The sequence below is a fragment of the Vulpes vulpes genome, chromosome 6 (genome assembly GCF_048418805.1).
Source record: "Vulpes vulpes isolate BD-2025 chromosome 6, VulVul3, whole genome shotgun sequence".
NCBI lineage: Eukaryota > Metazoa > Chordata > Mammalia > Carnivora > Canidae > Vulpes > Vulpes vulpes.
In genome coordinates this window covers 65,159,836-65,173,489 of record NC_132785.1, presented here as the reverse complement: position 1 = coordinate 65,173,489, position 13,654 = coordinate 65,159,836, and the positions used below count along the sequence as shown (strand labels likewise).

At 42.9% G+C, this 13,654-nt stretch overlaps 1 pseudogene; it reads right to left on the bottom strand.

The window, feature by feature from the left end:
- Positions 1 to 3,755: 3,755 nt before the first annotated feature.
- Positions 3,756 to 4,194, bottom strand: LOC112926456 (large ribosomal subunit protein uL15-like; annotated as a pseudogene).
- Positions 4,195 to 13,654: the final 9,460 nt, after the last annotated feature.

Genomic DNA, 13,654 nt, shown 5'->3' with positions numbered 1-13,654 from the left:
GTTTTGCTACTTTGTCTACTGATACTACATTAATAAAATTAAGGTCATGCATGTTGGCTATTTAAAATTTCCTTAAAATTTCTCCTTGGGGGCACCTGGGTGACTCAGTCAGTTAAGCATCTGCCTTCAGCTCAGGTCATGATTTCAGAGTCCTGGGATTGAGCTCCACGTTGAGCTCCCTGTCAGTGGGGAGTCTGCTTCTCCCTCCCCACCCTCCCCTCCCCCTGCTTGTGCTTGCTCTCTCTCAAATAAATAAATACAATCTTTTAAAAAATTTCTCCTTGGGGATCCCTGGGTGGCTCAGTGGTTTAGCGCCTGCCTTTGGCCTAGAGCATGATCCTGGAGACCAGAGATCAAGTCCCGCGTCAGGCTCCCTGCATGGAGCCTGCTTCTCCCTCCTCCTGTGTCTCTGCCTCTCTGTCTCTCTGTCTCTCTCTCTCTCTCTCTCGCTCTGTGTGTGTCTATCATAAATAAATAAATCTTTTTAAAAATTTTTTAAAAATTAAAAAAAAAATTTCTCCTTAATTAGTCTGTCCTTAACTTTTTACAAACAGTTCCAAGAGATGAGTTGATTTTCAGTAGTTCATCCATGATTCATGACAAAGAGAGCCCACGACCTTGTTTCTTTGTGCTTCAAAATTCTGCAGTTTTCAGAGTTTTCTTAGCTAGTCAGGATCCTTCTCCTCTTAACTGATGACTTCCCTTCGTGGAAAATGGAGAAATAAATGAATATTAGAGATGCAAAAGGTTATGTACACTGTTTTCCCACACCTCTTCTACTTCTTTACCTTCAGATTCTAGAAATTCAAGTGTTCTGTCTTGTGCATGAAAAAAAATATGACAAGCATTTTGTTGGTGGTGATGGTCCATTCTGACCAAGGCCAAATACTCTTTGAACCTTTTTTGTACTAGAACCAAGATAACACTCACTAATGGGAAAAGTCTGTCCCAGCAACTTCCAAATGATGAATCTAATTTTAGACAGATTTACTAAGACCGGAATTTAAGTTATTTGAGTAAATATATATATATATATATTTTTTTTTTATTTGAGTAAATATTAAAGCTCGCTGCGTCCAGGGTACACAAAGTGTCTGGGACAACCCGCTGACTGCTGTATTGTATTATTGTTACAAAGTAGCCACACTGTCTACCAGGATTTATTTAAAATATCCTTTCTTTTTCTTCACGTTTATAGACAGAAAAACCTTTTCAGTGTTAATGCTTATTTGGTTTATCAGAATCTACCTTCCTTCCTTTTGTGAAGGAGATTCTTTGAGTCTCTATTGAGAAGTGCTTTTTCCACTAGAGCTCTGGGTTACTGTCTGGTGTCTTCTGTCCAGGGAAGGGAATAGCACTGGGTGCCTGTTTCACGTGGGAGGCACCCATTTCTCATAGTTTTAGATGATTTATGCCAGAACCTGGTAGGAATGGCAGACTATCCAATAAAGGAGAAAGGCAACAAAAAACTTTTTCCTAAGGGTCTCGTTTTTTTAAATCAAATATATAATTTCTTCCTTCTTCATAACTTTGCTTTCTTCTGGCTTAAAATTCTTACTGATATGATTATTTGTGAAGATACTGGTGCCTTCCAAATGTATTAACCCAATTCTCTCTCCTGTTTTAAATCCAAATAGCTAATTTTCTACTGAAAAGTTAACTTCAAAATCAACCTAGCTAAAACTGAACTCAATATTTTATTGTCAGTTTACTTATCTCAGTCCATGGCAACCATATCCATCCAATGCCCAAACCAGGGACCACAGCATCAATATAGAAATCTCCACCTTCCTTACCCTAAAATCAAATTAATTCCAAGAATTTCTAGTGTTTCCAATTTCCTGTATCTACTGTTGATCCCTCCTCCTAATTTCACTGACCTAATCAGATCCCAGGTGGGGCCTGCATCATGGCATTTTAGCTGTTCTTGTCTCTCTTCTCCTCTCATTTCACACTCCATGTTGCTGCCAGAATGATCCTTCTAAGACACACATATTACACAGCTTTTATGATGCACGAAACCCTGCCACAATGATGGAGGGTGTGCTGTGTATGGGAACCCATGCTCATTTGCCGGTGATAGAATGATAAACACGGCCCTGTCTCTTCCTTCAATTATCTCATAATCTGATGAAGACAAAAACAAACAAGTCAGAATTCACTGTGATGTAAGGAATGATCTCTAGGGTCTTCCTTACAGAATGAGAGGTGCCAAATGTCACAGAGGAAGGAGCACTTCATTCTGCCTGGAGAATCAGAGAAATTCACAGAAAAATTCAGGGGAGGAGGAACTTGAAGCATTTTGCAAGAGATTGCCTCAAATATCTCCACAAAGCTGGGGTGCATGCTTGAGGGTAGAGGCCTCACGGTGGGGCAGGTGGCAGACTTAGGAGGAGACAGAGATCTGCTGCAGACCTTGTGGGAAAAGAAAGGAAAAGCCATCCAAACACACTTAAACACGCTAAGATGGCATTGTGAGCTGAGAGTCAGAAGTGTCAGAGGCACGACATCTGGGCTGAGCCGTTAAGCTTTCCCTGGTCCTTCCCAGCCCAAATGATGTCAAGGCTTTAATGCTATGACCTCTAGAGCCTGGGCCTTGTCTCCCTTCTCTGTCACCAAGGGCCTCCCAAATATTAGATCTGGGACTCTCCTGCTTAGCCCAGAAGTCTTGTGTCATATAAATAAGGGATGAGAGTACAAGACAGCTCTGCCACATGACCCTGGGCAAGGTCATCAACTTATCCCTAAAACAGAGTTAATGGTGCCTATTTCATGGAGTCAATGTGAAGATCAGATGAGTAACGTATATAAGACACCTGGCATATTGCCTGGCCAGGGTGGGTTTCTGTGACAATGTGCTGTTACCAACAGGCGCTTGTTGCTAACTGAAGACAGAGCCAAGACTAGAAGCAAGGGTTGGCTTCATAGTCTACTCCTCTAGCCTCTAACTTCCTTCCTAGGGAGAGGAAGAAAGGATTATTCCGGCAGTCAGAACCTACAGTAAAGTCACCAATGGACAATGGAGAGTTAAGAGAGTTGGAGTTAAGAGTTGGACACCCTTGGAGCAAGTGATTATAAGGACCTCCTCTACTTTCTTTCCTTCTCTTTGCCTTCTGGAGTGACAAATTATGCAGGCGGGGGGTGGGGGAACTTAGGGATACATAGATCTGTAGAATTCTGGAAGGCACCGAGGGAACCCACCAACGGGGTTGGTTATAATTGTTCTAGAACCTAGGCTTTTAGATAGAGGGGAGAAGTGGACTCTGGGACTTCTTTCTACGTTACCTGGCTTAGGTTGAGAGGGTAGGAAAATAAACAGGGTTCACAATCAAAAGATTTCTTCTTAAATAGAGTGCAGAATCCTACAAGGGATAGCTTAACAAAGGACAGAGGGGGAAGCTATAAATTTATGTGTTAAAAGGGTAATAGATGTACATGGTAAAAAAAATGAAAACAACTATATACAGAGAAAAATAAATCGCCTTTTTACTTAGTCCCTATTTTTCCCTTTCAGTGACAAATTCTGGGATCAAATTCTTATCTTTTCAATGATATTCTGTACTCTTACCAACTTATACGTAGGCTATTTGTTGCACAACTTTTTGCATGTTAATCTCTTGCTTTTTCCACTTAAAGTTATATCTTGGAGATCAGATATCATCATTCTGTATTGGTAAGTTAAAGCTGCTGTTGTTTTCTGTTTTGCTTGTTTGCTTCCACTTGTTAGCATTTAGTGAACATCCCTCCATATGTCTTCAAGCTACTGGGACACAGTGCCCCCCAATCCCCTTAATCTTCTCAGCTCTTCTACTGAAGAACTTGACCTTCATTATGACAGGCTATTTGGGGAGCTTTCCCTTCTCCAAAACTTTGTCATAGCCTGACTGCACCATGGCAGTGATAGGAGCAGCTCCAGTCTTGTTTTTGGCAGTATTTACCCGTGTCTGCTCACTAACTAAAGTCCACAGTGTGTTGGGGTTGACAGATGGGCAGAAGCTCTGGCTCCTCTCTAAGTGGTAATGCCTCATACCAGCTTTTCCAAGGTAACCTGGGTGATATTTGTCAAAGTTGATCAAGTGGTAATGCATGCCACCAGTGTTACCTTGGCCTCCTGGGTGTTTCTGGGGGCTTGCTGACGTGGCTGTGGCTCAGGTGGCCCTGAAGTTTCCAGGCATTCCTCAGTCTAGATGGCATATGGGCAGCCCAGATGCAAGTTGGAGCTACCTCTTTCCTTTTAACACCTACATAATATTCTATTGAATACTATAATATATTCTCTATCAATAGACATTCATATTGTTTTGAAACTCTTGATTTTACAGATACAGTTATAGTGAATATCTTTTTTAAAATATTTTATTTATTTATTTATGAAAAAGAGAAAGAACACAAGCAGAAGGAGAGGGTGAAGCAGGCTCCCTGCTGAACAGGGAGCCCCACATGGAGCTCAATCCCAGGACCCTGGCATCATGACCTGAGCAAAGGTAGACACTTAACTGACTGAGTCACCCAGGAATCCTGAGAATATTTTTTCTTTTAAAAGTAATTTCTATGTACAACTTGGGACTTGAACTCATGTCCCTGAGATCAAGAGTCAGATGTTTTACCAACTGAGCCAGCCAGGCATCTCTATAATGAATATCTTTGTACATATGTCTTTCTATATGTACATGTATATACCTATAAAATAAATGTAGAGAAGTAGAATTGTCGTGCTCAAGGAAATGCATATTTTAAATTTTCATAGGGTAACAGGACATTAGATGTGGCTTTTCTTCTTGGCTTAGATTATCAGCAAAGATCCTAAAGACCAAACTAAGTAACAGACCACCTATTTCTGTCATTTAGTGGAAACAGGTGCTAATAAGGTAGGTCTTTCACAAAAGTGAGGTGCTGTAATGTGAACTTTCAAAAAATGAGGGATACCTGTACCGGTTTTCTCTCTACTGTTAGCCTTGCCTACAGCTTACATAAGACAAGGCTGGGAATTCCTGAAGGGGTGAAGGTTAGAAGAAGGGTTCTTCAGAGAGTGGGGGAATGGAGTTGTCAGCCCTGTCCTCTATCTCCTTTCCAGAGCTTTTTGCCCTCTTAGTTTAAACTAAATGAAGGGATTTAGAAGAGCCACTCAGAGCTTGTTGTATTTCCCATGGAATTTGGAGATGGAGAAACTAGTGCCTGAGTCGCTACTGTGCAAACATCCTAAGGCCACGATCTGTGGCAAAGCTGCCTCTGTAGGTCACATAGGAGCAGCTGTACCTCCTCCAATTGTGGAACAAAGGTCTGTGTTTCCTGTGACCTGATGCAGGCCCTATGAAAGAGCTTGAATTGCCAAAGATCCCACCAAGAACAGACTGGGTGGGGGCATTGGCATGGGGAGGGAAGCAGAGTGCCAAGGTCTAAGTGTAAGAGTCATAAATGGTCAATGGGAGAGTGTTGGAGGGGTCAGGAATGTTCAGGTGAATGTTCGCCTCCAACGAAACCCAAAATCATCCCATAAAAGGACAGCATTTGGATGCTGGTCACACCCAAAGGGTACCAAAGCAACATTATGCCAATTCCCATCACTGAAGACCCTTTACACCCTTTTCTTGTCCTGCTCCCTCAGCACCAGCCATCAGGGAGCCAGAGGTTACAGAGTGAGTCAGGAAGAAATAGAGGAAGAGAGCAAGGAACAAATAGTGAAAAGCTGACCAAGACCCCCTTCCTGGGTTTCAGGTTTCTGAGCCTGAGTCAGAAGGGAGGCTGGGGTTGGGGAGAAGGTCTAAAGTGGATGAGATTAAAGTTTTGATATGAAACTGGACCAAACCTGTACATACCCAGAAAAATGAAACTATTCAACTAATGACTGAAAAGGATGGGAGAAGCTATTGGATCCACCCAAGAGTTCATCAGAGTGAGAGAATGGAGACTCCATGTAGCCTGGTGGAAAGTTAATGTGGTCAGGAAATATCATGTTTTTTCGGGGAGGGCGGGGCAAGAGGGCGGAGGAGTAGGGTCCCCAAGTCACCTGTCCCCACCAACTTACCTTGATAACTTTCAAATCATCCTGAAAACCTACGAATTTGGTCTGAGATTCAAAGAGAGAACAGCTGGAATGCTACAGTGAGAAGAGTTCACGCTTCTATCAAGGTAGGAAGACGGAAAAAAAAATAAAGAAATAAAAAGGCCTCCAAGGGGTGGGGCCCCGCTAGGAGCCGGGCTAAGGCCAGGGCGAGTGTCCCCAAGACAGGAGAGCCCCATCCCCGGAGAAGCAGGAGCTTCACCAACCGTCCCGGATGGAAAGGCACTCGTGGGGAGCTCGGGCAGGACCCCAGGAGGGGCAGGGATGCCCTCAGGCTCCCGGGGGGCACCAACAGAGGACCTGCACCCTGGGGAGAGCGCCCACACCCCCCGGCCGAGCTCCCTAAAGGGCTGCAGGGCACACGGCTGTACCCGGGAGCAGCTCGGAGGTGGCTCGGGCAGAGGCTCCAGGCAGAGGGTGCTGCGCGCCCCGGGAGCAGCTTGGGAGGTGCTGGCCCCGGGGTCCAGGGCCCCTGGGGACACAGCCCCGGATCCGGCGCTCCCCCCTGGACAGGCAGAGGCCAGGAGGACAGGACAGTGAGGACGCTCCTGCCGCCAGGCACCCCCGAGCCGTGCAGATGGCGCCACGGCCCCTGGAGCATCCAGGTCCCTGGAGAGTGGTGGGAGTTACTGCGGGAGCTGACTCCAGGGCTGGGGAGCTGGCCGCCAACACTGCTGTTGTTTCTCCTGGTGCCACCCTGTGCCTGGGAGGGTCTGCGCCACCAGGGAATGGGGGCCTCACGGGGTAAACAGCTCCCCCTGAGCCAGTACCTGGCAGGGGGTAGGGCATCTCCGCCAGGTGCACACATCTGAGAATCTGCACAGCAGGCCCCTCCCCCAGAAGACCAGCTGGAAGGACAGGGGAAGAGCAAGTTCTTGACCAAGCAGCATTGGAAAGCTCCAGGGAAAGTCCAGTGATTTATAGTATATACAACCAGAGGATACCCCTCCTTGTTTTTTTTTTTTGTTTTTGTTCTTTTTTGTTGTTGTTGTTGTTTTGTTTTTTCTTTTTTTTTCTTCCTTTTTCCAGTACAACTCATTTTAGCCACTCTTCACTAAGCAAAATGACTAGAAAAAAAAACTCACCACAAAAGAAAGAATCAGAAACAGTCCTCTCTGCCACAGAGTTACAGAATTTGGATTACAATTCGATGTCAGAAAGCCAATTCAGAAGCACAATTATAAAGCTACTGGTGGCTCTGGAAAAAAGCATAAAGGGCTCAAGAGACTTCATGACTGCAGAATTTAGATCTAATCAGGTCGAAATTGAAAATCAATTAAATGAGATGCAATCCAAACTGGAGGTCCTAATGACGAGGGTTAATGAAGTAGAAGAACAAATGAGTGACATAGAAGACAAGTTGATGGCAAGGAAGGAAGCTGAGGAAAAAAGAGAAAAACAAAGATCATGAGGAAAGGTTAAGGGAAATAAATGACAGCCTCAGAAGGAAAAAAAAAATCTATGTTTAATTGGGGTTCCAGAGGACGCCGAAAGGGACAGAGAGTGTATTTGAACAAATGATAGCTGAGAACTTCCCTAACTTGGGGAGAGAAATAGGCATTCAGATCCAGGAGACAGAGAGATCCCCCCCTAAAATCAATAAAAACCATTCGACACTCTGACATTTATTAGTGTAACTTGCAAATTCCAAAGATAAAGAGAAGATCCTTAAAGCAGCAAGAGACAAGAGATCCCTAACTTATATGGGGAGAAGTATTAGGTTAACAGCAGACCTCTCCACAGAGACCTGGCAGGCCAGAAAGGGCCTAAATGAGAAGGATCCTAAATGAGAAGAATATGCAGCCAAGAATACTCTATCCAGAAGGCTCTCATTCAGAATAGGAGAGATAAAGAGCTTCCAAGATAGGCAGAAACTGAAAGAATATGTGACCACCAAATCAGCTCTGCAAGAAGTATTAAGGGGAACTCTGTAAAAGAAAGAGGAAGTCCAAAGAAACAATCCACAAAAACAGGGACTGAATAGGTATTATGATGACACTAAATTCATCTTTCACTAGTAACTCTGAACATGAACGAGCTTAATGATCCCATGAAAAGGCGCAGGGTTTCAGACTGGATAAAAAAGCAAGACCCAGGCAGCCCAGGTGGCTCAGCGGTTTAGTGCCACCTTCAGCCCAGGGCCTGATCCTGGAGACCCTGGATGGAGTCCCATGTCAGGCTCCATGCAGGGAGCATCTCTGCCTGTGTCTCTGCCTCTCTCTCTATCTGTGTGTCTCTCATGAATAAATAAAATCTTTAAAAAAAAAAAAAAGCAAGACCCATCTATTTGTTTTCTACAAGAGACTCATTTTATTTATTTTTTTTAAAGATTTATTTATTTATTCATGAGAGACACAGGGAGAGAGGCAGAGACATAGACAGGGGGAGAAGCAGACTCCATGCAGGGAGCCCGATGTGGGACTGGATCCCAGACTCCAGGATCACGCCCCGAGCTGAAGGCAGATACTCAACTGCTAAGCCACCCAGGCATCCCAAGAGACTCATTTTAGACCTAAAGCCACCTACAGCCTGAAAATAAAAGGTTGGAGAACCATTTACCATTCAAATGGTCCTCAAAAAAAAGCAGGGGTAGCAATGCTCATATCAGATAAAGTTTATCCTAAAGACTGTAGTAAGAGATCAAGAGGGACACTATGTCATACTTAAAGGATCTATCCAACAAGAGGACCTAACAATCATGAATATTTATGCTCCTAATGTGGGAGCTGCCAAGTATATCAATTAATAACCAAAGTTAAGACATACTTAGATAATACTACACTTATATTGAGAGACTTCAACAGAGCGCTTTCTGTAAATGACTGATATTCTAAGCACTACATCTCCAAAGAAACAAGAGCTTTAAATGATACACTGGACCAGATGAATTTCACAGATATTCACAGAACTTTACATCCAAACGCAACTGAATACACATTCCTCTCAAGTGCACATGGAACTTTCTCCAGAATAGACCACATACTGGGTCACAAATCAGGTCTTAACCAATACCAAAAGATTGGAATTGTCCCCTGCATATTTCCAGACCATAATGCTTTGAAACTAGAACTAAATCACAAGAAGAAATTTGGAAGAAATTCAAACATGTGGAGGTTAAAGACCATCCTGCTAAAAGATGAAAAGGTCAACCAGGAAATTAGAGAAGATTTAAAAAGATTCATGGAAACTAATGAGAATGAAGATACAACTGTTCAAAATCTTTGGGATACAGCAAAAGCAGTCCTGAGAGGGAAATATATTGCAGTACAAGCATCCCTCAAAAAACTGGAAAAAACTCAAATACAAAAGCTAACCTTGCACCTAAAGGAACTGGAGAAAGAACAGCAAATTAAACCTACACCCAGCAGAAGAGAGTTAATAAAGATTCAAGCAGAACTCAATGAAATAGAAATCAGAAGAACTGTGGAACAGATCAACAAAACCAGGAGTTGGTTCTTTGAAAGAATTAATAAGATAGATAAGCCATTAGCCAGCCTTATTAAAAACAAAAGGGAAAGGCTCAGATTAATAAAATCACTAATGAAAAAGGAGAGATCATCACCAATACCAAGGAAATACAAACAATTTTAAAAACATATTATGAGCATATTATACACCAATAAATTAGGCAATCTAGAAGAAATGGATGCAGTTCTGGAAAACCACAAACTACCAAAACTAGAACAGGAAAAAATAGAAAACCTGAACAGGCCAATAACCAGGGAGGAAATGGAAGCAGTCATCAAAAACCTCCCAAGACACAAAAGTCCAGGGCCAGATGGCTTCCCAGGGGAATTCTATCAAACATTTAAAGAAGAAAACATACCTATTCTACTAAAGCTGTTCTGAAAGATAGAAAGAGATGGAGTACTTCCAAACTCATTCTAGGAGGCCAGCATCACCTTAATTCCAAAACCAGACAAAGACCCCACCAAAAAGAGGAATTATAGACCAATGTCCTTGATGGGCACAGATGCAAAAATTCTCTACAAGATACTAGCCAATAGCATCCAACAATACATTAAGAAGATTACTCACCATGACCAAGTGGGATTTATCCCTGGGATGCAAGGCTGGACCAACACTCATAAAGCAATCAATGTGACAGATCATATCAACAAGAGAAAAAAGAACCATATGATCCTCTCAGTAGATGCAGAGAAAGCATTTGACAAAATACAGCATCCATTCCTGATAAAAACTCTTCAGAGTGTAGGGATAGAGGGGACATTCCTCAGCATCTTAAAAGCCATCTACGAAAAGCCCACAGCAAATATCATTCTCAATGGGGAAACACTGGGAGCCTTTCCCCTAAGATCAGGAACACGACAGGGATGTCCACTCTCACCACTGCTATTCAACATAGAACTAGAAGTCCTAGCCTCAGCAATCAGGCAACAAAAAGAAATAAAAGGCATTCAACTTGGCAAAGAAGAAGTCAAACTCTCCTTCTTTGCAGATGACATGATACTGTACCTAGAAAACCCAAGACTCCACCCCAAGATTGCTAGAACTCATACAGCAATTTAGCAGTGTGGCAGGATACAAAATCAATGCCCAGAAATCAGTGGCATTTCTATACACTAACAATGAGACTAAAGAATGAGAAATTAAGGAGTCAATCCCATTTACAATTGCACCCAAAAGCATAAGATACCTAGGAATAAACCTAACCAAAGAAGTAAAGGATCTATACCCTAAAAACTACAGAACACTTCTGAAAGCAATTGAGGAAGACACAAAGAGATGGAAAAATATTCCATGCTCATGGATTGGAAGAATTAATGTTGTGAAAATGTCAGTGTTACCCAGGGCAATTTACACATTCAATGAAATCCCTATCAAAATACCATGGACTTTCTTCAGAGAGTTGGAACAAATCATCTTAAGATTTGTGTGGAATCAGAAAAGACCCTGACTAGCCAGGGGAATATTAAAAAAGAAAACCAGAGCTGGGGGCATCACAATGCCAGATTTCAGGTTGTACTACAAAGCTGTGGTCATCAAGACAGTGTGGTACTGGCACAAAAACAGACACATAGATCAATGGAACAGAATAGAGAATCCAGAAATGAGCCCTCAACTCTATGTTCAACTAACATTTGACAAAGCAGGAAAGACTCTCCACTGGAAAAAAGGCAGTCTCTTCAATAAATGGTGCTGGGAATATTGGACAGCCACATGGAGAAGAGTGAAAGTGGACCATTCTCTCACACCATACACAAAGATGAACTCAAAATAGATGAAAGATCTAAATGTGAAACAAGAATCCATCGAAATCCTAGAGAAGAACACAGGTAACACCCCTTTTGAATTTGGCCACAGCAACTTCTTGCAAGATACATCTGTGAAAGCAAGGGAAACAAAAGCAAAAATAAGTTATTGGGACTTCATCAAGATACGAAGCTTCTGCACAGCAAAATAAACAGTCAACAAAACTAAAAGACAACCTACAGAATGGCAGAAGATATTTGCAAATGACCTATCAGATAGAGGGCTAGTATCCAAGATCTATAAAGAACTTATTAAACTCAACAGCAAAGAAACAAACAATCCAGTCATGAAATGGGCAAAAGACATGAAGAGAAATCTCACAGAGGAAGACATGGACATGGCCAACACGCACATGAGAAAATGCTCCGCATCACTGGCCATCAGGGAAATACAAATCAAAACCACAATGAGATACCACCTCACACCAGTGAGAATGGGGAAAATTAACAAGACAGGAAACAACAAATGTTGGAGAGGATGTGGAGAAAGGGGAACCCTCTTGCCCTGTTGGTGGGAATGTGAACTGGTGCAGCCACTCTGGAAAACTATGAGGAGGTTCCTCAAAGAGTTGAAAATAGATCTGCCCTACGACCCAGCAATTGCACTGCTGGGGATTTACCCCAAAGATACAGATACAGTGAAACGCCGGGACATCTGCACCCGGATGTTTATAGCAGCAATGTCCACAATAGCCAAACTGTGGAAGGAGCCTCATTGCCTATCAAAAGATGAATGGAAGGCAGCCTGGGTGGCTCAGCGGTTTAGCGCTGCCTTCAGCCCAGGGCCTGATCCTGGAGACCCTGGATGGAGTCCAATGTCAGGCTTCATGCAGGGAGCATCTCTGCCTGTGTCTCTGCCTCTCTCTCTCTCTCTATGTCTCTCATGAATAAATAAATAAAATCTTTTTTTTAAAAATTTATTTATGATAGTCACACACACACACACAGAGAGAGAGAGAGAGAGAGGCAGAGACATAGGCAGAGGGAGAAGCAGGCTCCATGCACCGGGAGCCCGACGTGGGATTCCATCCCGGGTCTCCAGGATCGCGCCCTGGGCCAAAGGCAGGCGCCAAACCGCTGCACCACCCAGGGATCCCAATAAATAAAATCTTTAAAAAAAAAAGATGAATGGATAAAGAAGATGTCGTCTATGCATACAAAGCAATATTACTCAGCCATTAGAAACGACAAATACCCACCATTTGCTTCGTGGTAGATGGAACTGGAGGGTATTATGCTGAATGAAGTAAGTCAATCAGAGAGGGACAAACATTATATGGTCTCATTCATTTGGGGAATATAAAAAATAGTGAAAGGGAATAAAGGGGAAAGGAGAGAAAATGAGTGGGAAATATCAGTGAGGGTGACAGAACATGAGAGACTCCTAACTCTGGGAAACGAGCAAGCGGCGGCGGAAAGGGAGGTGGGCAGGGGGTGACTGGGTGATGGGCAGTGAGGGGGACACTTGATGGGATGAGCACTGGGTGTTATGTTATATGTTGGCAAATTGAACTCCAATAAAAAAAAGAAATATCATATTTTTTCCCTGTGATGTGCACCCCACAATGACCAGCACAGTCAATAGAGCACTTAAAATAAGTATTGCCAAACAACTCCCCGTAAATGCTGTAGCAGCTTCCCCCCAGTACCTGGGTGTGCTGCACCTGTTCTTAGGAAGAGAAGTGTTTGGTGTTTCCACACTAGGAGCCTTATCTCTTCTTTGATACTCTTAGGACGTAAAAGTCAAAATTTGTTCCAGCATATCTCCATCAGTTACTATGGGCTTCTTTATATCATGTATTATTTTAAAGATTTGATTTATTTAGTAGAGAGAAAGAACCAGAGTGAGAGCAAGAGCAAGAGTGAGAGAGAGAGAGACAGACAGAGAGAGAGAACATGAGCAGAGTAAGGGGCAGAGGGAGAAGTAGACTCCTTGCTGAGCAGGGAGCCCGATGAGGGGCTCAACCCCAGGACTGTGGGATCATGACCTGAGCTGAAACAACTAACTGAACCACCCAGGCACCCCATGTATTATTTTAAACACTTGTCTGTCCTCCCAAAGTCCAGTCTCTACACCTCAAAAATCTCAAGCTACACACACCGCTTTACATTCTAGTCAGGAATCTAAATGAAAGATGTAGGGGAAGATCTTCTCTCAAGTATTAACTTGGGGTAACAAATAAAATCCATTATAAAAATAAATATCTATTTTTAACCCAAAGGCATTTGGACATCCTTTTAAACCCAGTGATTGATGCTACCGTGTAAAGAATTAAAGAGCACAGGTATATTAAAATTATGTTGTCCAAAGATTATTTAT